Source organism: Salarias fasciatus, chromosome 14, assembly GCF_902148845.1.
Source record: "Salarias fasciatus chromosome 14, fSalaFa1.1, whole genome shotgun sequence".
Taxonomy (NCBI): Eukaryota; Metazoa; Chordata; class Actinopteri; order Blenniiformes; family Blenniidae; genus Salarias; species Salarias fasciatus.
The window spans coordinates 11,040,372-11,063,518 of NC_043758.1; positions in this window are offsets into that span (position 1 = coordinate 11,040,372).

A 23,147-nucleotide genomic window follows, 5' to 3' on the forward strand; every position below is an offset into this window, starting at 1 on the left:
GCACTTGGAGAACTGCAGAGTTTGTCAACTGAGGGTGTGTCGCCTCACTTCCAGCTTGCAGGACATCAATGTGCCCAACTACTTTTGTAAAACCCATATGAAGAAATGATAAAGTCTTAAATTATAGCGTTTCAACCAATGTGGAAAGACTTATTGGATTTTACTCCCAACTGTGCTGATTCAACTGTTTATTTCAACTAAAAATAAACCGATTTAATCCAACTCAAAACTATACTCAAGTGCACCTGAGGAAGTTCATTTCAGTTTCCAACATGACAATGCAAAAGACGCAACAGACTACAAACATGGACACGTGTGAGTGGAGGCCCTCGTAGAAGACATTCATTTCTGTCGAGCCAGGAGGTCCTCACACCATCCAAACAATCAACACTCACTGAATTCTGAATTCACCAACAAACAGCTGTGGCAGCAAATACCGGCCAAAACCCACAAGTGCAAATGAGAACCACGTGCACGGATCTAATTTGCACCGCGAATTTTGGCAGAAATTTGCCACGATGACAAAAGATTTGAAATAATATGTCTTCTGAGAGGGTCTGTGTTAATTTGCCGGTAAATATGCCTGGGCGTGCCAGGTGTAGCATCAATGCTGGAGGTTGCCGACCCCTGGGCAAAACAACTGAAAAGTTTCCAAAGCTGCCAGTGAGGGAACGCATTATGTTCATATCAATATGAGCAACATTAACATTTGGTCTTGGAAACTGCATTTATATAAAATCACTCATAGCTGATATATTACTGTTATATTACTTTAATTGTATGAAAAAAAAACCGTTGTGTTGTTACTGAAAACAATACAAAATATTAAAAAAAAAACAGTAAAAGTTACTCTTCATCCACAATTAATTCCATCAACTGAAGGAATTCAATTCAATTTACCAGCAGAAAATGTTCAAAATACATCTATAACGCAAAAATATACAGCTTACGAAGCCGGAATTTTCCCCATTAAATTGATAAATTCACTGCCTCCAAAACTACAGGTTAAATTATTAATAATGAAAAAAACTGTTGGAAAATAGACTAGATGGTATAAAAGATATGTGTGGAATTACCTAACCGTGAAATTTTAAAACAAATACTACTTCACTGCAGTATTGTAATTCATTATTTACTAAGCAAGTTTAATCTGATTTTTGCTGAAAATCTGTGTGAAATTTGTAATCTGGCAGCAAAAATTATAAAGTGAAATAAGCAGGTATGATCATGGGGCAGCTATTTTCTGGAGGAACTGATCTTTCAAATACCAACTGCGGATGTAGGAATTAGTCATGAAAACGACATAAATCAAAGAAAATGAGAAAGCTGACAAGAGCAGACAAGAGTCTGCAAACTTTGCTCTTGTGCAGTCGACTGTTTGGGACAATGAGGGCCTCAGATGAATACAGGGAAGTGTGATAATTACTGCTATTCTCAGACGCAGACATTGAGAGCAGGAGAAGGAGGGAATTATTGTTCTCTGCCTCGGGAGGGGAAATGCATGTTTCCTTTCCTGGAGCTAAATATTTACCCTCCTTTACGGCCAGCTGACTCACGCTCCGCCGACGGCGCACACACGGACCGGGGAGGAACCCCTCGCCTCGTCCAGGGGTCTCGAGGAGGCCGCCGCCTGCACCCACCCCCCCCGCCTCAGACATGACCGCCATTAGCGGCCCACTGACTTTACATGTCAGTCCCGCCTCACTTATAAACACAAACACGCATGTTTTCTTTCGTTAAGCCACACACACCCAGCTTCCTGATCTGATTAGCGGACCGCGGTGCCTCGTTAAGGCTGATAACAGCCCGCTTCCCATCAGGCCGCCGCCGCGTTGCAGCAGGTGACAAAAGATCGTAGGAAGTGAGGCAGCATGTGCATGCCATGCGCGTTCTGACCCCGCGCCATCAGATAGAGTCGCGCTTGTTTAAAAAAATGGAGATGAGCAACAACATTTGGCATTTTGTTGCCCACTTAAAACTCCAAACCTGTGTGTTTCATTCTATTTGCATCTTTTGTCCACCCCGGGAGACGAGAAAACACAAACAATTCAAGGCATTTAAATGAAGTCGACTTATTCAAATTGCCAGTGCAAGTTTCCCATGAAGAGAGTGTCCTCGGGGTAAAAGTTTGCACATTATATACTTCTGTATATTTCAAAGCATCCCACTAACCTTTTAAATTTCACACATGCTCGGGAACAGGTGGTCAGATATTTTCCTCACAGTGCGAGGACAAGTTTATGGAGGATCCGTGTTGTAATATTAGTAGGTGGTGACTGAATGAAACGGCAGAGGAGGGCCTCGCTGCGCTGACCCCCGTGACCTGAAAGCTGCAGTCCTTCTGTCACCTATGTTTAGGTTTGTTCTGGCTGTTTTTGTTGTTTCTTACGAGTGTATATGGTCAATCTGTCTTCATAATACTAAGCCCCTTGCTTACACACACACACATACACACAGACACACTGCACCTGAGTCTGATCGCCTACTCGGCAGAACGCATGAGGAGGAGGCTCTGAACCAAAATGACGGAACGAAAATGAGACGTATATGCGCGACACAGAATGGATGCAAAAGTTTCTTTTTCTTTAAATAACTGTCGTTTAACAGGCTAATCAACAAAATACTGAACAATTGAAAAAACAGACTAGCAAACAACACAGTTTGGTTCTCACTCACACACACACACACACACACATTCACAATTTCATTCGCTCACATAGAGGCATTAAAAAAAAAGAATACTGCTACAGCAGTTGCATAATGGAATTCTTTTGGTTTGTCCTCCATCCTTTCATAAAAAGTGTCCATTATCTTTTGGAACACGTCACTTCTTCCACGCAGTGCATGGGTCAAATAACCGATACACACATATTCAAGTGTAAACCGTGCCGGTATGTTTTTCAGGGAACATTTGCCGATATCCGTTTGAATAATATGACCTTGATACTTCGATGTCATCAGGAGAACATATCTGTTCAGGTCTTTCTGTGTAGAAACTCTCATGTCGGTTTTCACTGGTACTATGTTTAAGTTTCCTCTCTGACTCTCACTGGTGACTTTAAACTGCCTTCTGTTGTCATCTGTGTTTGAGGAGGATAAAGTGTTAAAAAAAAGATGTGGCAGAAAATGTAATGAGATATATGAATATATGAGATCAAATAAGGCAGACTCTTTAACAAAGTAAAACACCTTTAAGACAGAAAGGTTTTCAAGGTCTAATTTGTGTTTAAAAAAAAAATGTAGGTCTCTGGAAAGAAAATAACTGACAATGTGATTTCTACAGTTTTCACTGACAAAACAGGGAAGTTATTACAGTGAACTAATGTTGACATAAAGATGACAGATAGTTTTGTCCAAATAAACACACTTTTTAGATATCCAGACAGCTGACTATATACAGGGACTGCATTGATATTTTTTTTTTAAATACATACACAATATGTAGGTATGGAGTGGATCCCTGGTTGGTCAGCTCGACCAGCTTTTACTCTCCTTGAAAGGCTTTACTCACTGATTTTGGAATTCACTCATTCATTGTGTAGAGCATTTATAAGGTCAGGTTTTGATGGTGGAACAGTAAATTTACCAAACTATGCTGTTGTGGAGCTTTTTTGTACATTAGGGCACACTCATGTTGGAAAAGAAAAACATGCCACAAAGTTGGAGTCATAGGATTGTCCGAAACGTCTAATGTACTTGATTTTCAAACACTGAAGCAAAGGATCTGATTACAGGCACCACAGAAGCTCCACCATTGAGGTGAATAGGCTAAAAAAGGTAAAAACCTTCAATGATTTGGTTGAAAACTGTTCTTTTTTTTCAGTAGGGGAAAGAAGAAGAACATTTCATAATTGCTTAACAAAAATGTTAAATAATCTCCAGCTGCTCACAAAGTTGTTACATCTATTCTGTTTGTCATACTAAAGGGACCAAAAAAAAAGGAGATAAAATACATTCTGTGAAGCAATCACGTAATCTTTGAGTAGGGAGTATCACCCTCGCTTTTAACCATTCTGAACGCTCATGAGAGAGAGAGAGCGGCTGTACTCGCTGCGCTCCCGAGTGAAAACAAAAGAGACAATAAATAATAAATGCTTCTCTTTAAGCTGTGTTCCTAACATCAAAAAGTAATGCCTCTAATATGCATCTAATATCCCATATTTTGTCCTCAGTGGGATCTAATGAATAACAGAGCTCTACCAATTAGGTGCAGGAAGTTACTGTTAATTACATTTCTAAGTTCTATTATGTAGTTAGCATGCATTAATCACAATGTTAGTTCTCCAAATTGCGTTTGCGGCTGAAGCAGAGTCAAAGTGTATTTGGAGTGGATTACGGCTCAGCAAGTGGAGGTAAAACGTCTGCGATAAAGAGCAGTGGGCCCTCAAACATTCAGGCTGCATGTTATCAGAGGGAGGAAAACACTTCCCCGGAGCAGCGTAATTCAATCATGTGTATTTTAGAGTCATAATGTGAGTTTGAATATGGAAGAATAAAAGCAAAGAGCAGACGAGACAAAGTGGTGCAACATCAAAACCACTTCATCTTAAGTCGAGTCATTTTATGCATGTAAACGCATGTAACGCTAGCTAAGTGTCATGAGTTTCTGATCTTTTGTCAGAGACAGAAATCTGTGCATATACTGTGTCCCTGCATTAGAAATAACAAATATGTCTGCTCTCGCAGTCTCATGTCTTACTGAAGGTGCAGCATCAGAATAGCTCTAAAGATCAAGATGTCACGATAACTGTGTAACAAAAATTACTTCATTGGCCGTGACCAGGAAAGTAACGAGGGCCGAGGAGCTGAACGGAGACAATAATTGTTTTCCTGGGGTCACTGAAAGCGTCTATAGAGACAAACTTCCTTCCAATCAAATCCAGTGCAGCAGCGTCCAGTTTCCCCCTCTACGCTGTGCTTACTCCTGCAGGAGGAAACCCACAGCTAAACAGGAAAGGTCAGATTAGAAAACCAGGAAGAAAAAGTAAGATTATCGAATCACAGAGGAAGAGAAAGTTTAAAAACTGTGAGATATTCTGAAACTTTAGTGCCCGCACACCCAGCGTTGAGGGTTGAGATCATACTTTTGTTGAAAATATCAAGTGAATCCACCGAACCATCCATTCAGGACAAATGACAGAGACATAACGAGACTGATTCCTGATGGCAATGCACAATAGAATCTGTCAACAAGGCCGGGCGGCACCCATAAATAGACAGAAACAGAGAAACCAGGAAGTGGTGAAAGAGACGGAGGACAGCTTCAGTGTAACCATCTCCTCCGACCCTAATCCACTATTCAACAACCAACACAACCTATTGGCATCTGTTAATCCTGAATTGGCTTCCGATCAATGGGCTCCTCAATAACTCCTTATTCATTCATTCATCAATACCTATTGGCTCCCCCCTGTCCCCCATGTGTTTTGCTGGTGACATGCTTATTCCTGCTTTTCTACAGCCACACAATGGCCTTTTTTAACATTCTTGTAACTGGGCAGTTTTGAGAAAAGTGGACAGCTAGAATGAAAGTATGACCTTCCTCCTTGTACTGAGCGTGACGAGTTCATAAATGGAAATAAAACTTGGGAAGGCAAATAATTTTCTAAATGATAATTGAAGTAAAAGTAGTTAAAGTAACAAGCAGCTAAACAGTAACTGATGCGACAAGGAGCTTCAGAATAGCATAAGTATTAAATAAATCAAAAGCAGATCTGCAGATGTATCGGCTCAAGTTTGTTCAAGATCCTGTGTAGTGAAATGACTTCTATGAAAAAGTTGGAAGCTTTATAATGATGCTGAAAACACACTCTATGATTCCTCTAGTTAATATATTCCTTTTTCTTGGTTTGACTGTTTTAATCACTCAAAAACCTTCAAATTGGGCTTAAAATGTTGATAATTATCTGACACAATTCTTGTTTCTGCAAACTAAATTTCAATGGGACAAATTCCAATGGCACCAAGTTAGCCAACTAAAAGGAGTAATGCGCGAAGCTCTCTTCAGTCAGGTTTGCAGGGATGGGGGACATTTTCCCTGGGGACATCATCTTCAATCAAAGCACAAACATTCATATCCGCAGCGCTGAACTTCAGAGACGCTGAACTGATCCATCCAGCTTTGGCCAACACTATACCTGCTGCATTAAACTGCACCTACACGACTGGAAAAGGTGATTTTTAATTTGAAAACTACAAAAAATCAAAGAATTTCTGCAGGATGACAGCAGATGTCTGTGGTTTCCTTGGCCCTGTCATGTCCCAGCCGATGACTCATTTGCGTGCGTTGCGGAGGAGCGGACGGCGATCGCAGCACGCGCCGCCGACACGTGACGTGGCCAGCGTGTGGGTATAGTATACATGCATGGGCGTGTCCCTGTGCTCAGAGTGAATCAATTAAGCACGGAGGATCTCCGGGGAGCGTGGCAGATGCTGTCTGCGTTACTCCCCAGAGGGCCTTAAAACACAGAATTTAAAAAGTCATTTGTGTTCCCACAGCAAAGTCCATAACTGGGATGCGGGCACCTGTGTAGTCCTCAGGAAGAAATCCACTTTGATTTTTTTTTTTTTTTTTTTGTCGTCTTGATGCGTCTCACACTGGATTATTAATTACGCATAATTAGCTGCATCTCTAATCCATCAGGTCAAGATAAAGCATCAGGTCTACTGGTATCTCAGCTCTGTGGAAGATCTGGGACGTATTGTTAACGTGCATCACCGATTATTTCAAACAAAGAAAAAAATTTCAGCGACAGCATGCAACACTGTACAGCTCGGAGGGTGTGACGCTAAAATGCGGCGCTCAAAGGGCAAACTGTCCCTGCGGGGGGGAGGACAGAGGTTAGGGCGGGTGCATGTGAATTGGGTGGAGCAAAACAACCGTCGGGGGTACGTTTAGCCTCTTGAGCAGGAAGACCCAAACCCTGGCCCGAACAGCGAGGCTCCACAGGGAGAAACTCACCCCTCTGTCACAGAAATCCACGTGGAGCTTCCGTGGTCCACCTGTGTGATCGGGGTGAACACATCAAACACACCTGGGCACACATCTTTTTTTCTTTTTTTTTTCTTTTTTAATAGCGTCAGATACTGACTGGGTGTTTATTTCCAACATCCAACAAATCAGTTTGACTAAAACAACCTGGAGTAGGCCGACCTTTCCCCCCCCCAGCGCTCTCCCACCTCCGTCCTCACCCTGAATCTTCACCTCCACTCCCCGAGAGGCAGGTGGGAGGGCGGGAAGGGGACGCAGCCGGATAGATGAGGGCAGTGGAAAAGAGCAGCGTTTTAATTGACACCCTTTAAGTTATCTGCAAGATAATTATAGCCAACAGCTGTAGACGGTGCAACATGCAACAATGGGCCTGATTAACATTCTGCTGCGGGCCTGTCAGCGACTGAAGGGCCAGGAGGATGACACTTGGACAATGCTGATATGAAGTAGATGCACACATAAATATGTACATATTTATACATTGTGGGGACATGCATCACCAAAACGATGCGACACAGACGTTTTGCAGTAAATATGATGAGTCATGCTCAACAGTAACACACAGCCTGACCCATATATACATTGCACACAAACAAATAATACTTTTGATGAGGTTTCCAGCAGATCTCTTCATTTTAAATGCTTAAATTTCACTTAGGCATGAGAAATGACTTTCAATCACGCTTTTTGATTTTTCTAGAGTATTTCTCTGAAATGGTTAGAGTGCGGTCAACCATCCGGTACTCCAGTACCGCTGTTATGATTGATCAATTATAAGTTGTAGCATATTGAAATAAACACACTTTATTGTATCCAGTGCCATGTGCATCTGTACTTGCAGTTACGCTAACATGCATGCAAGAATTCAACTCAGTTTTATTTGCATTGCACCAAATACAACACAGTCATTTCAAAACACGACTAAAACACGGTACTGTGTTTTGATTTTATATAATTTCCTTCAATCTTGGGTGTAAATGTGTATATGGGAACATGTGATGGATGAAGACAAAAAGAGAAATTAAGAACAGTAAAATGTGCATGCACACAAACACACACTCCAGCTGCTTGGAGTTGAAGTGGAAAATAATACTGAAATAAAAAAATTTAAAAAAGCTGACAATTTGTGTTATTTTCCGACGTCAAAGGGTCACATCTCTTTCCCCCTTTTTTACTTTGCCTCACAGCAACAGAAGACCCCACTGAGCGCAGGAATATATGCTTTCCATTTCATTCCTAATGCAAGAATTAATGATGAATTAATTAAGGTTACGCTTCGGAGCGGCTACTTTAAAAGCAGCCTCATTTTTTTTTCTCTGTGTAGACAGTAACACCAGGAGAGGGAGAGCGGCGGAGAGAAACAAAGATATGGATGCATTGTGTTCTCATGTCTGAGACTATCTCCAGGTTATGAATTACAGAATGTGTGTAGAGTTTGTTTCTCCCGGCGAGTCATTAAATATTTAACGGAGGGGGATAAACGCTGGGAGAAGCCCCCCCCCCCCCCCCCCCCCCCCCCCCCCCCCCCCCCCCCTCCACCCAACCTGATCCACATTGCAATTAGAGGCCCATTATCCCTTTCTCAACCCTCGCACTCTTTACAAACTGGCCCTCAAAAGCAGCAATAAAGAGCTCTGTGATGAGATATGACAACAGAAACGATGAATAGAAGACTTATCTTTAGGTTTAATAATGAAATTACATAGTTTTGCTAACCCGTGTATTTTTTATAGGTCATTTCCCACCAAACATCATCAAAAAAAAAGGAAAAAAAAAAAAAAGGAGAGAGGAAACCCTCCAGCTTCACACTATTGGGTTTCATTCATTTCATTTGATTTGACATATCATGCTTCTGTGCCTTGGCAATAAGGACACAACATTGCAGCATATTGGCAAGCTCATTTGCTTTTCATAGTGAGCGTGGTGTCCAAAAAAAAAGTGCCCCCTGGGATAAACACGTGTACGGGGACCGCGGGCTCGCCGCCCCAGCAGCAGGTGGCCCATTGCTGCCTAATGAACACCGCAATCTGTTACTATCGCAGCGGTGCTTTTCACCACACAATTAGGCGACTAAGCATGTCATTATTCCAGGCCAACAAGAAGAGCCTCTTCTCTAATTTCATCTTTTCATTCCTGTTTACTCACCCACACTCCCCTCATTAACGAGAGATTTTCCAGTCCATGCTAATTGGTTTCAATAACATTCATTTTAGTTGAAAGGAAACGATTCTGTTAATTGAGGAGCGCAGAGAGAGAGAGAGAGAGAGAGAGAGAGAGGGAGCGAGGAGGGGGAGAGGAGGAGAGAGAGAGAGGAAAAAAGAGGGGCTTCTTTTCATTTTCAAGTGCGTCCATGAGATGACGCTTTTGAAAAAGCGCTCTACAGGTTCAGAGCTAATGAAATTAAGTGATGCCGGCCGTGGCAAAAAGGGAAGCCTAAATTAAAAGCAATTTATTTTCATTGAGGCATGTGGCACTGTTCGGGCACAATTAATGGGCTGAGCATAGACACAGAGATATGGAGAGGGAGAACAAAAAGCAGACGACGATACAAAGAAATGACTGTTGGCACAGACGAGTCAAGAGAGAGCAAAGTCTAGACCTGGACAGATTAACTGGAATCATTTCTATTATTGTATTTCTCGCTCTTTCTTTCCTGTGTTGCAAAGTTTGAATTAGAAATAGCTGGAGCTGGCTGTTCAAATATTTAAAATGATCTCAAATACAGTAGATGTTTGTCTAAGTTCTGCCACGGAGGAATAGTGTGTGGCTCAGAACCAGATTAAATACAATCTGAAGTAATTCTCACTGAGAAAGAAAGCACTTTCTGGGAATAAAGTCACATTTTTCAGCTATATAGTCAAAGACATACATGTTCAACCTTGTGGATTTCACCCTACTGACATAAAAACAATAATCTATTTTACTATGGAAATGTGATTAGGACCACACAAATAAATATGTTAAATAATATATTCTGACATTTCTGTGTCAGGCTAAAGTCAGAATTCTGATACAAATGTCAAAATTCTAAGATTAAAGACAGAATATAATAGGACTAAATTCATAACTGTGATGTTAAAGTCAAAATTCTGACTTTTGTCCAAATCATATTACAGTTGGATTTTATGATGAAATTCATAATTTAAAGAAGAAAGTGGGGAAAAAAAATATCTGAACATATTTTCAGCTGGGATTAAAATTACACTTAAATCTACAGTAACTGTTCCAATATAGAAAATACACGATTCAATTTTTCGAAGAATTTATCTATTTAGACAATAAATCAAGCCTTAATAAACACATTTCACACAGCTGAATGGAACACAAAGTGCTTATGTACAACATGTCTCACACATGTAAAGGTGTGTCTCCAAAAATTTAAACAGAATTGAAAAGCGAACTGCTTTTTCAGTTCATTAACACTCTTAACAGATTAATTGAAAGGTTTTCAGTGTATCTTAATGTCGGCTTCCCTGCTTTAATTACTTTTATTGTTCTATTTTAATGGCTTGCACCTTTAAATTCATATTAAAGAGGACACAAATACACACACACGCTTAAAGTTTCACCTGTATTATATAAATCAAGCAGAAATTATAGCTTTTTTGTGTTATGTATTCATAATTTGATAGTTTGTGACATTTGATTGCGTCATATTGGAAGAAGGATTCACATTGAGGATAAAATGTACCCTGGAGAAACTCTAGAATTTATGCAAAACTATAGATAACAACTCTACTAGTGTTGCTAAAACATCTGTTTTGTCCAAACTTTCTACATGGTACAAGCTAGTTGAAAAACAAACAGGTGCATCTTAAAAAAATTATAATACAATGGAAAAGTTCCTTTTTCCCATAATTTTATTCAACAGTGAAACTATTTGAGATTTAGCACATATAATCAACTCCACTCAACTCTTTTCTATTTTATCCTTTATAATTTTACTAAGTCATGAAAATCAAAATCACAGTACAAAAATATCACAATATTCCATAAGATGTGTTATTCAAACAAAATGCCAAAACTATCACAGCTGATCTTTCTTCAGATTGGTTTACATGTTCATGAACGGACAGAACAATGACTCTCTGGCCACTCTGCCCAATGTAAAACTCAACGCGCCCTGGAAAAACTCCACAACATCTGCAAAACTAGAGGTCAAAAGCACAATTAATCCAGTTAAGAACATTTGTTTGGCGCAGTATAAGCTACGGTATAGTGAGTATAGATTGCAAGCATTTACAGGCCTTCCAAAGCCTTTAACACCTTCCGGGTGTTAAATGAAGTGTCAGGGCCATAACCCCTCAGACACGGCCAGTCAGCTGCCTAACCAGCCGCCGTGTGCTTGTTTAGTGACGGTAGAGCGAGCGTGTTAATGGGCTGTCTAAACTGCCTCAGCTGGGGGCCAGCAGTAGGGGGTGGAGGGGGGGCATCGTGGCTGCCTGCAGGCTGCAGGCTGGCGGGTTGAATCCTGTCACGGCATCTCGAATTAACGCTGCCACCGTGGCAGCTAAAACCAACCCGGATCAATAAGTTGGCGGGCGCACAGAAAGGAGGGAGACGGAAAAACAATTACACAGATTATTTTCTTCCCCGCCGTGTTGTTTGTTAACTAACCCAGCCGCCCGTATATCCGTCCCAGCCTGTGTTTCAGCCAATGAGGGACTAAACTAGTATAAAGTATGACTAAATGCCCTGCTCGTCTCCCAGGAGCTCCGAGTGCGGAGCTAGAGGGAGATCAGTGCAGTTAATTTACATAGCATTTGCATTATGTCAGGACATGAGCTACAAATAGGTATGAGTGTGTGGCTTAATTAGAAATGAGCCAGGCTTTTCAAAAACACCCTTTTGCATCATAATTGAGTCAGCGCTGTGCTGGATAAATGGCAGTGAGAGGGGTGGGGGGGGGGGAAAGACGCCTGTTTTCTGAAGATGCTCAGAGATGATTGGTAATTATGCGACAGCTACCTGAGCTCGGAGCAAGCTGTATTATTCTTACACTAAATATTTGTGCATGCTGTAAACAGCAGCGGATGAAACTGCTCTGTAATATCTGGATCAATAAAAACAAATATATGACAGATACTGTATGAGTTTTGGATGTGGGGGGGGCGTGACTTGGTAGCTGCTGGTGTTTTAGTATGTGGGCAGTTTGGATCAATGATGTGCAGGAAGGTTTTTCTGCAGACACACTTATTTTTCCTGGTTTTATTCGTAGAGGACAACAGCAGGCACAAAAGAGTAAGTGTCTCGACGTTGGAAGTTAAGTAGATAATGAATCACATAGGGTTATACTGTATATGTGTATCAGGCTTAGTGACTGTGCTTTTATTTCGAAGTGATTGTAAAAACTCAGGTTACAAAAGTTCAAAGATTTTTTCTAGTTGAACTTGAAAATGTAGTTTTAATGACAATTCCAAAGCTAACATATCAAAAATATTTAGAAAAATGTCTGTGTTCTGCTAGATCCTCAGAAAATTTGCATTACCATATCAAGAACATAGACTTTATTTGAGTTATAATAGCAAAACTCCTCTTAAAAGTTAACTAAAAACCCCCAAAACATTTGTCTTAAGACCAGCCAAAACTTTCTAAATCCATTCAATAAACTCCAGAATCAGTTGAGTGCCGAAAACTGCAGCATGTCTCTTTTTCCCAGCATCCCTTTCCTGAAAGTTCAACCATTTTCATTCGCTTTGGTTTGTAATAAACAGCCGACACGTAGTTATGATACAGAATACTTTTGTGCATTAAAAACGTGTTTCATACTAATAACACTTAGGCATATATTAGCCAAATAAAACAAGAAATGACTTTTGTCTTCATATTGCCTCTCTGGTGTCACAACTGAATTTTGTTATGCTGATAAATGGCGTTGTGGAAGTTAGCAAAGTGAGCTTGTACACATAAGGCAGCTTGTTTGAATTCCACTGCGGACCCTTTAACCTTTGAATCAGGAAAGATGTCCAGTATAAATCTGTTCACAAATCAAACATATGGATCAAAGTGAGGAAAAAAACATCTGTGATTGACTGTCAAAAACTGTCCCGTCAGCATATTCTCTGGCATTAAGTATTTCTGACCCCTCTTTTTTTTCTTCAACTCTACCTAAGCCAAAGTATATTTGAATGTGTGTGCACAGATTTTATTCAGGTCTTCTGTTCTCTTTTATAGTTCCACATGTTAACTGATGCAGGGGCCTGGGGCCCCTCAGGTCCTCGCTCACATTTCTTCACCCTCGACACCACGGACTTCAGCCACTGCACTGGGTCCAAGGAAGTGCCCTCTGGGATTAATAGAGTATTTCTATTATATTATATTCTTTTCTACTCTATGTGCCAGAAATGGGTGTGTGATGGGAAGTCTGGTTGTTTCGGAGTACCTGGGGTTACCAAGGTTACTAAATTGAATCGTGCCCTCAGACACGCCTGATCTACATAATTTGGTGGTATCATTCACAGCGTCTCACGGCCCGGGTGATGAATGGCACCCACAGAAGATAATATATCTGCTTGGATGTAATAAATCTTATGTAAAGTGCTCTACTGCTTACATAGAAATGGCAGAGAGGTGGTGGAAAACAGCACATGCCCTTTTTTTTTCCCTCTCAGCTTTGCTTTTCCAATTTTTTCATGCTTTCTGATTTTCCAAGCTGTATTTGTATTTCTCTCCCGGGCTTTCAAATCACTGTGTATTTGATCAAAACACATTTGTACAACAGAATATGAAGCCAATATAATGATAACACATTCAAACGATAAAATGCAGAGTTGTGCAATCCCATCCATGTAACAGGCATGACAGTCGCAGATCTACAGTATCTGTAAGGACCAACAGAATGGAAATACTTTTAACTACATTTGGATAATAATACTAATAATAATACTAATAATAATTATAATAAGAATTTCTTGGCTGAAATAAAACTACCAGGATCTCAAAGGGTGTTGTTTTTGTTTGTGTAGACAATAAATACATTTGTTTTCCACTGTGTGTAGATTCTGATTATACTGAAGCCCCTGGGACGTCCTCTCTCCGCTCCTCTCTCTGCTGATCCTGTACCTGTTGTATTGATCGCAGCCCCAGCCATTCTCTTACAGCGAGCCAACGGTGTCCTACTATTGCTAAAGCAGCCCCTGGGCTGTGAACTTGTGACCTCCTGCTGCTCAGCACCACTGAGTGAGGGCCGTGACCCCCACAAGGGGCCAGGGAGCCAGGGACACTCGGGGAAGCTGTTCGGCTATCGGGAGTAACTCATGGATCCCCGATCATCATGTGTTTGCATGTGTTTATCATGTATTAACACTCATTAAAGACACAAAGAAAACTGAGCAGCTTTGTGATCGACATCCGAGGAAAACTAGATATGAAAAGTATGAAAGTTTCATGTTTACGCAGCAACATTTTGAAAACAGTTTCCATTCACACAGAACAGCAGTATGGACCTTTAGCGGGTGCTGTCGTTTGTTTTTATAATGAAACGACACACACACACACACACACACACACACACACACACACACACACACACACACACAGGGAAGAATACACAAATACACCATTAACACGTACACAGACATTCGTATGGACAGACAACCAAGATGGATTATTAGAGTGACTCTCAACTCTGAAACTACCAAGTCCAGGAGAAAATGGAAAATGTGTAGAAGAACTATTCGCGACAGAGAACTGCTGTTTGCTCCATTCACACGGAGATGGAGACTGAGCGTTTTTAAGAAGTTGCATTTTCAGTAAACTTTGAGCACCATTGGACACCCTCAATGCAGGGAAAGTCTTAGGCTGAATCCCATTTCACCCCTTAGCCCTCCCCTTTGGCCCTCCCCCTCCGTTTCGCACGTTCATGTCTACGGGTGTCCCGATTGTCATTATGACGTAGGGGTAGGGGTAAGGGGTAGGGCTATTCACCCCTCCAAAAGGAGATTCTCCCGAGGCACACTCCAAACGGAGGGGTATGATCCAGCGGCAGCTGGTGGCGAGGGGCGGCCGCCAGGCACATTCCAAACAACAGATAGATGATTATTTTCAATAAACTGGTTTCCTAAACACTGCCCGCCTGGAATGCGCGGGTGTGGAAACGAACGCCCCTGCCAATGCGGAAGTGAACTAACGCCGTCCACCAGTCGCAGTGTAGGCGGTCAAAACAAGCACTCCCGCCGCCGCCCCTCGCCACCGGCCGCAGATTTCCCAGAAAGTCTTGCAAGATCGGCAAGATGGCGGCGTCCACAATGAAAGAAGTTCATAAATGTAAGTATTTTCTCAATGAGGAAAGTTTTAAAATGTCAGAAAAACATTCCTCTTCGGCAAACAATTGTCGCATCTGCCTACATCATGGGCAGCGGCGACTACTGATGACGTACGCGATTGTCGAAGGAGTGTCCCAATTTGGAGGGGTTTACTTTCGGCCCTACCCCTTAGCACGCCGTTTCAAAGGGGGAGGGCTAGAAAGAGAAATGGGATTGGGCCTTATTATCACTTCAATATGTCATATTCACATTCATTCCGACGGTCAATTTAGAGTCACAACTCAACTCAACACATCTGGAGATCCCTGGCACACACAGGGACAACATGCAAACTGAAGACAAGGGTCCCTGGGCTCAAAGTGGAAGCAGGGATGTTTCTGCTGTGCAGTGAGAGTAGTAACCACCACACACCAGATGCAGACTTGCATTATGCAAATCAAATGCAGCCTGTGTGTGTTTTTCTTATTTTAATTGCACGCACAATATGATAACGCCGCTCCAAAAGTCAATGTCAGGGAATGTCTATTCATTTCAAAGGTTACTAATCACAATTGTTTACTAATTAAGTTTTTCGATCTCCTTCGTCCTATTAAGCCTGTTTTTAATAAGCTGAGAGTCAGGTGTACTTGACAGTAATGAATGACTGATTTTAGCTGTTCGTTATTGCTGCCCTCCTTTTTCCCTGCGATACTCCCTGCCTGTGTGTGTGTGTGTGTATGTGTGTGTGTGTGGACATGTGCGCGTGTCCCCGCGTGCCACGGCTGCCTAATAAAAGGGATAATTGTTCCATCTTTGCCTGCAGACACATAAAGCAGTGTGTATTGACTGCTTGACAGGCTGTGATTCCAGTAAAGCTAATGGCTTTCTCAATTCGGCTGCTCCATCCATCAGGCCCCGAGAGCACCCCGTCATGTTTTCAATTAATGAAGAGAAAACCATAAAAAGTTAAAAGCCGGTGTTACAAAGTGGAAGACACCAAGTACACACACTCAGACAAGGGTGCAAAAATTCTGTAATCACCATTATGAAAAATACAGACATGCAGGTACAAACAGAGTCGCCGCATGACAAAAGATCTTGAAAGCTCTACTAGCTTTTGGGTTCTTTAAAAAAAAAAAAAAAAAACCATGATTAAGACAGCAAAACAGTCCTATCGTTTGCTTGCAGTGGGGTTTGAACCTCTCCTAGGTCTCACCTTCACACCGTCAGCCTGTAATCATAATGTATATGCATTCTGCTGCTGGGCCAGGCTGCTCGGTTCAGGTGCAGCTTACAGGCTTTATGTAGGAGATAAAGGGAAACTTCCGATCTGCCTCGGTGAGCGATAGTAAAGCCCTCCAATTCGGGCAGGAAATTATGGAGTAAGTGGCTTGGTGGCTGATAGTCAAATGAAGCCAGGGCGGCTGGATGCCTGCTCTAATTAACAGGCTGGCAGGTTTCAGCGATATCAGGAATCCGGCCGGCCAGCCTGATGACAAGACCAGGGTGCGCACAGGGGTACAAACAGGCACACGCCCGGAAATGGGCGGAGGGGAAGCACAGACACCCACACGAGCACATACACACACACACACACACGCCCAGAAACACACACAAAGAATGATCTCTTCCCCAGTGTGTACATTCAACAGAGTAAGGCGCTGCCTGGTGGAATTAAAAATGCTACACAGATGACAAAAAGTGTGGGAAGTAAGCCAAAAACCTATATTTTGTTTCCAACAGCGGCAGAAAGAAAACTCGCTTCATATAAACATCTCTGTCTGGTGCCTAATGACGGCTCGTGTCTGAAAATCAGCAATCTAACAATCACATCATCAGACGCTTTACAGAATTAATTTTAAATGATTGACAGTCTGTTATATGCATATCACTAATCTTTGTAATGCTCCATTACCTTACTGGGGGGAAACGGGAGGAAAGATGGGAGAACTGTGTTTGCAGAGGAACCAGTATGAAATAATGACAATAATAATGTGTGGAGTTTGCAGATCAATTATAATTAAAATCAAAAGTGTGTTTAAAAGAGAGACTGCAATATATAAACCTGGATTCAGTGTATATGGGCAGGGAATGAAGAGATTTATGTCTCTGCTTGTGTTTAATTTGCTGGTTTAAATCGCCAGTGATGTAATGTGAAAGGCTAAAAAAATAAAATGAATGTCAGAGTGGCAGCAGTGCCTGCTGGGAAATGTTCAACATGATTGCCATATTCCTGAAGTTTGCTGACAGTGTTTACTTCACGCCGCTGTATAAAACACTCATCTGGTTTCACAGAAATTAATCCGGAGGAACACTTACAGAGGAGAGTCATATACTTCAGGAGAATATCTCCAGATTTTTGTTGCGTGTGTGTGTGTGTGTGTGTGTGTGTGTGTGTGTGTGTGTGTGTGTGTGTGTGTGTGTGTGTGTTTGACATCCGCCTCCTATCGGAGTCTGCGTGTGTGAGTATTTCTGACTCGCTGCCATGGGAACTCACACCTTACCCTGCAGGCCCCTTCTGCTTCCTGACCAGTAATAAGTTCAATAGGATGAAATATTTTAAGCGGGAAGGAGAGAAGTTAACTTGGTGAGAACGACTTGATAAAAATCGCGAGCGCCTGCACGCCTCTTCACTTTAAGCAAACCGAGCGGAGGGTGAGGGAGCTACTGGAGGATAGATGAAGACGGCGTAATCATGTGTGGGAGTGAGATGCAACCGATGCTTGTCAATCATAATCAAGCGCCCTTCTTGATGCTCGCAGTTTGACTTTCCGCATCACTCAGGATAAGTTCCCGCTCGCCACACTTGAGCTGTTTTTGATTCTGATGTGGTTATTTTTCCGCTCTGCCGCCGCATGTTGAATGTGACACACACCTTATTTTGCCTCACAAACACGCTTGCGTTTTTCACTGCAATGTTTTTCAGAGGGGAGAAAAGGAGGAATGGCAGCCGAAGATAAATGCATTTTTCATTATTATAGATTCTCTCCACTTCTCCGCTGGCAGTGAGTGCAACCTCTGCTTAAACATCTCTTCTCTGCCCCTCGGCGCTTCCCCACGTTTGGATGCCGGCCAAGCAAAAAGTAATTTAAACATTACAGGAAATTAAATCTCACATTTCCAATTTTTACCCTAAAGTTTAAGTACAATGAAAATGTCACCCATGAATTATGGAATCAAGCTGAATTTCTCCTCCAAACTTTAAACTGGAAACGTAAATGTCCTTGACAACAAGGTGGGCTCTCGGAGGCTCCGCCGCTCCCCCGCTCTGATGTGTCGCTCCAGCCAATCAGAGGCAGCAAAGGAAGCGCGGATCATAATAACATTTTGCTGTGCTGTGTTTCTCAGCCTTTAAAATGAGACTAAAAGAAGATTAGATGAGAGTGAGAGGCAGCCATCACTACCCACTACATTCTTTCATCTGATTTGTTGGTTAGATTTGCTGGTTGACTTATATTTCCAGGACAAACTGTTGAATTTCTGACATCACCTGTTCAATATAATTTATCACCGCATCTAATGTTGAATTTTATGTGGAGACATTACTCCGGTCTCCACTGTTCAATGTTATCCTAAGATCACCTGTAAAAGCCCGTCCCTGTGATATTTCATTCTCTAAGCACAGTGTTACTGCAAAGATAATACATTCACTTGATATGTCTCACACCCAGACCAAATTATATTTACTGCTAAATCACATTTCTGATGGCGCCGCGTTATTAGAAAATTGCATGTTGTGCGTTTGATTTATGTCCCGGCATATCTAGGGAAGGGGGAAAAAAAGCACACCCACCCTCCCACGCTCGCAGGTGAGATGAGTTCTTACAGATTGCTGTTAGTGTCATCCTCTGGGCTAAGTGTTGTATATTAAAGAGACAACGCAGTGGATTGTCACCCCGGCGCCCCGCCACCTAGCAATGGGCCATCTTTAATTACGGTCCAACGGAGGTGAATGCATCAGAAAAGGCCTGACAGAGCGGGCAGTGTGTAGATTATTTTAATTTGTGCCACGCCTCTAGGTGAGCGATGCGGCCGGCCTTGACCCTCCTCTGACTGCATGGATTAATGCCTGGTAATGACTGCTGAGGCTATCATTGCAGCGGGCATCATTAATTATCCTTATTGATTGTTGCTCTCAGAGATAAAGCGTTCTGCTGACTGGAAAATACCCTCCATGCACAAGGTCAAGGGAAAAAAAAAAAAAAAAAAAAAAAAGAGGAACTTAGGTAATCGCATAGAGGCCACAACAACAACAATAGAAAATAAATACAAGCAATGCTCATAACGTCTTATCCTCTCTGCCGTCCTTCTACCGTCTCCTCTTTGATTCCTCAATCTGTCCGTCTAACTGTTTCATGCTGTCCTGCTGTTTTCTGCCAACAGGGACCGAAAACGAGTCCAGCAGGAAACCCAAGCAGGTTTATGTTTGGTTCACATGTGCATGTTTGCAAAGACTAATGATAGGGCAGGAAAAAGTGGCGAGGAAATCCGAAGAAAGTGAAAGAGGAAAGGGAGACGGGAGAAGGACGGCTGGAGAAAAGCGGCATCGGAGTAGAGGGAGACTGGCAGGCAACTGTAGAGCTGGGCCAGATTATGTTTCCGCGGCTGCCATAATGGAGGAGACAGCAGGAAGTCATGGTTTTATATTTACACTACTCTACATCACCCTACCCTCATATACACAGAGACCGGAGCATGCACACACCCCGGATACTCAAGATTTGGCTTTCCATCACAGCACGGTAACAAATCACCCAAAACAGATGAACTGCTTCAACATATTTCAGTCCAATCACCAGACAGAAGCCTTGCCGTTAGACAGTGCAAAAACTCAAGCTGCATTTAGCATTTTGGTTTTTATTGCTGCAGTCAGACATTACAAACGGAGGAATCACCCGGCCCTCCCATGGTTCCTGGAAGGAACTTCTCAGAAAATTATAAATATTATTAGAACATGGCAAATTGATTTTCCATTGCAAAGCTTTTTACTGCAACTAAAGATTGCAAATTATAAAAATGCATCTCACACTCAGAAGCAGGAGCAAATATCTCTGCTATTTTCAGGCTAATGCAGTTGAAGTGTTTCAACTCTTTTCTGCTGTTTGGCTTTAAAATCAGGTGTGGTGAAATGCATCTCGATATTGAGGAAAGTAAATCCCAACTATTTTCTTACAGTTCTACACTGTTACACCACCTGCCATTGAACATATATCAATGGTGGACAACATATACAATAAATAGAGTTTTGTTTGAAGTAGAAACGTAACTTGCTCGATCAACTGTAGCTACTGTTTTTATATCTATCTATTCATTTTTTGCTTTTTGTTTGCTTTTTTAAATGCAACATCAGAAAAAATTGGTACGTGAGTTTAAGTTTTGTCTGTAGTTACCGGAAACTGAAGGAAAATGTCCCTGCAATGTTTTACTTTGACTCATTTCCCAGTGTCTGCGAAGCACCTTGACCTCCCTCATGTCTGACCAATGCACCACAAATAAACTTGCCTGGCAAAGCATATTTCAAAACAATATTCAGAGGACATAAATTCATGTATGTGCGGTCTGTCAATAAATGCACAGCCACACTGCAACCAGAGGTCCATGCCTCACCGAACTGTTCACTTTATTTTAATCGCAATGTCTACCCAAAAATAAAATACAATCCAATCAAAATAATCCTGCCAGGAAAAGGCAACCTCTTGAACCCCAGATGCTGTGCTCCCCCCAAAGCTCCTCAGCTCCATAAGAGAAATGGATTTCTGGCTTGATCAGCCCCAAAGCTTTTTCCATTGTTAGTCACATTCAGTCGAGGCAGCTGCCACGCAAGACGCTCAGTCCATCTATCGGGAGAAGTTTGGGGTTCGGTGTCTTGCTCAAGGAGACTTCTACATGTAGATGGATAGGGAATTAAACCTGCAACCTCTCGAATCAGAGACGACTCGGGTAACGTAGCTATAATACTCAGGAATAATTGCAGTCATGATAGGAAAAAAAAAACAACACAGCTGTTTAAACTAGAAAAACTACAGACATTCCTGATTAAAAATATTCAAAAAATGTCTTTATTCCTCAAAAAACAGGATTAATATTTCACACTAAATGGAAAAAATAAAAATGAAAATAAATCACACTTGCTACATAGAATGAACACCAACTGCTTGAATGCTTGAAATGACATCCACTGTGTCGGGTTGAAGAATCGGTCAAATATTTGAAATTTGTATCATTTCTGCATGAGATTTAGCGTTATGTATTAACCATATGTGGCTGTAAGTCTGCCACCTACAGAAAATGCCTGAATGTTTGTGTCTATTCTGCTTCTCCCAGCTTCAACAGGCAGATCCGGCAGACGGGAAGTGAGTATGACAGAAATGTATTCGCTTTTCAAAAGCTGGCTGGAGAGGCACTTCTCCTGTCCTCTTTCTTCCCTGCCTTCTCGCAGCCTGTGATTGGCATGTCTTCATATGTGGATCCTGTTCCTCCTGCGACTTGCTTCTTTGTACAACTAGCCTGTGTCAAACAACAAATCCATCGAAGAGCGAGGGGACAGGGAGAGACAGAGTCTCTTTCAAGAGCAGATTCCCTCTTATAAGCGGACATTCAGCTTTTTGTCTTGGCCAAATTGATAATAAGTAAATATTTAAGCATACACAGCTTTTTTTTTCAGTGGTCTTTATCCACAAATCCACTTTGTCTGGGCTTCATGTGGCAATAGAGACGCAGACAGTGGAGATAGGGCAGGATAAAGGGAAAGTCTGCCTTTTTTTGTTAGTACCTGTTTGAAGTGTATCAGAAAGAGCTTTCCAAGGTCTGGAAATTCATTACTGGACAGGAGCTTTGAAAGGGGTCTGTTGAATGTGTACGGATTTCTGTGCGTGTGTGTGTGTGTGTGTGTGTGTGTGTGTGTGTGTGTGTGTGTGTGTGTGTGTGTAGCCTATTGTATTCAGAGTGGAATTGCTAAGCAGTTGCCTGAGGCCATGAGAAGGCTGCTGCAGCCAGGTATGGCTACCCATTACTGCAGGGCATCAGACTCTATCAGACTCTCTGGAGAAAAGATCATACGAACCATACACATCTATATGGGCAGCGTCTGGTCTGGCATGTGTGTATGCATTTGTGTGACAAAACAAGACAGAAGAAAAACCCCCGTGTCACACTGTCTGTATGTCATCAAGCTTTTCCTAGTGCATTTGAACCTGGGGTGTGATCTTATTAAAATGCCTTGTTTGATCTTACTCAGATGAGTTTGAGATGCGTGTGCCGGTAGGTAAGCCAGCATGAGAAAGAGATGCAGGAAGAAAACCGAGAAAGAGAAGACAGACTGTGTTGTACAACTGTCTGCAAATCAATATGTGACCACAACACAGCCAGGAGATCCCAATCAGAGGCCAAAGGCCGGGCTTCAACACGTATACACACATGCTAAGTTTACACTGGGACAAATCCCTTCCCTTCTTTTCTCTTGCTGTGGCTGCAAACTGACGAGGAACAGAGAAACTGTAGATCTCAAAGTCACCACAGAGCCTTCCAATCTGAATGAACCTTCCAGACGTTATGGCTGTCCACTGTTCACCTTGAAATTTTGAGTACTTGTTTAGTTCCACTTGTTTTATATCTACTATATGCCCAGTTAACTTAGTAGTAAATGAGTCTTTATATATTTAGGACTTTTTGTTAAAGACGGTTATGTTCAGTATTTTAAAAGTACCGCAGTATCATGCATGAATTGCATATGGTTCCATTTTTTTAATGGGTTCTTCTGGTAACTGAAGAGGACAATACAACATTAGATTCTAACTAAAACGCCTTCAGCTTTCATCAGGTGACCAGATCCTCTGGGGAAAGCACGCAGACTCTTCCTGGACAAAGACCAGCGGGAGGTTTTTGACAGCAACTAGAGTCCCAGAATGCATCAA